This window comes from Chiloscyllium plagiosum, chromosome 14 (genome assembly GCF_004010195.1).
Source record: "Chiloscyllium plagiosum isolate BGI_BamShark_2017 chromosome 14, ASM401019v2, whole genome shotgun sequence".
Classification (NCBI taxonomy): domain Eukaryota; kingdom Metazoa; phylum Chordata; class Chondrichthyes; order Orectolobiformes; family Hemiscylliidae; genus Chiloscyllium; species Chiloscyllium plagiosum.
Window position 1 is genome coordinate 52,194,493 of NC_057723.1, and position 1,920 is coordinate 52,196,412.

Below are 1,920 nucleotides of genomic sequence, written 5' to 3' on the forward strand. Positions count from 1 at the left end.
ACCTTGTCTCAGTCCCAACCCTCGAACTCAGCACCGCCTTCCTAACCTGCAATCATCTTCCTGACCTCTCCGCCCCCCCACCCTCACACCGGCCTATCACCCTCACCATGATCTCCTTCCACCTATCGCATTTCCAAAGCCCCTCCCCAAGTCCCTCCTCCCTACCTTTTATCTTAGCCTGCTGGACACTCTTTCCTCATTCCTGAAGAAGGGCTCATGCCCGAAAAGTCGATTCTCCTGCTCCTTGGATGCTGCCTGACCTGCTGCACTTTTCCAGCAACACATTTTCAGCTCTGGTGCCATTTGAAGATAGACACAGCCTTGGAGACACACATGGCTTTGCTCACCTCCACTGCTTTCCCCCCGGACAAATGGGTACCTAATGACTCAATCAATGTCATCCTATCTAAATGTGTGTGGGAATCGAGTATTATGAGAGTAACTGTACAGATGGATGGTGTGCATATAAAAGGTGTGCTCGTGCTTCTTCAAAATTTGGCTGGATATCTTAATCCAGTGATAGTGAAGGAGAGAATCTCTTTGTGTTAGAGTCTGTATGTGTGGGGAATGCAAGAAGAGAACATAAATTTCACCTTGTAGAGACTAAACCTCTGCAGTGTTGAGGCTTCCTGATGTGACTCCATGATTCATGTGCTGTGATGGTAGAGTGCAATCTCAAGAGTGCATATCTTGATCCTGTCTATTTCCATCTCTTGTCATCTACAGGCATGCAAGTAGATACAATCATATGAGTTACCAGAAGCATAGAAAATGTGCCAAAGCAAGTTGACATCAGGAAAGATGTCAACTGCTGCTTATCGTGAAAGTTTCTGATATTACTCCAATGTAACTAGTGGAACTGTACATGTTCTTGGGGGAAGCCAATTTTCTGTAATAAATTAATAATTACTTTCTGTAATAGTAAGAGTCTGTCTCTTCTGATGCACCCAATGGACTTGGTGAAGTCTACAAAGGCAGTGTAAAGTGGCATTGCCACTTTTGAAGCACTTAAAAGTAAAAGCTTTGAAGAAGGTACAGAAAATGGAGAAATATAATTATTACAAAATATATAATTTTAAAACAATTTAATAATTAAAAAACCTGTTTCTTAAAATATATTCTTCTGAAATCATATTTTTAAAAATATTACAACAAATGCAAAACAGTACAAAAAAAGAACGCAAGGAAAAAAAAAACAACCAGCCCTCATATACAAATGTATAACTATATATAGAAAAGTATATCATAAAAAAAAACAACTAACTATTTAAATAAATAATAACCAACAACAAACTAATTAGTAGTAATAACTCAACCCAGCCAAACAAGACACTCATACATTCCCAGTTCCTCCTCCCCAGATATTGGACTCATAAAACACAATCGTTTTGGCTACATTAAAGCCCTTGTTAGTGTGGTAGATAAATCTGTGTCCAGGTATTCCAAAAAGGGCTGCCATGTCTTATAAAAATTCTCAGTTTTGTGATGTACCATACTTGTGAGAAAATCCAAGGGAATACGCTCCATAACAATCTTCCGCCAACTCGACATGCCCGGCGGGTTTCGGATACCCAACCTAGCAAGGTATTCTTGCTTGCACAAAAAGTGAGGATATTGAAAGGTTTTCTCTTATGTACATCTGCAGGGAACACACTGAGCAGACCCAAAACAAGAGACACCGGGTCCTTCTCCACCATTACACTCAAAATCCTGTCCATTGCACTTGCTACAGTGCTCCAGTATGTTTGAAGCCTACCACAAGATCAGAGACAATGGATAAGAGTGCCCATACAGACCTTGCACTTGGAGGACATGTTGAAGATACCCCTGGTTTAAATTTTGACAAACGGTCCGGAACCAAGTGGACCCTATGGAGAATTTTCAACTGTAAAGCATGGGTCCTATTGCAAATTGATATCT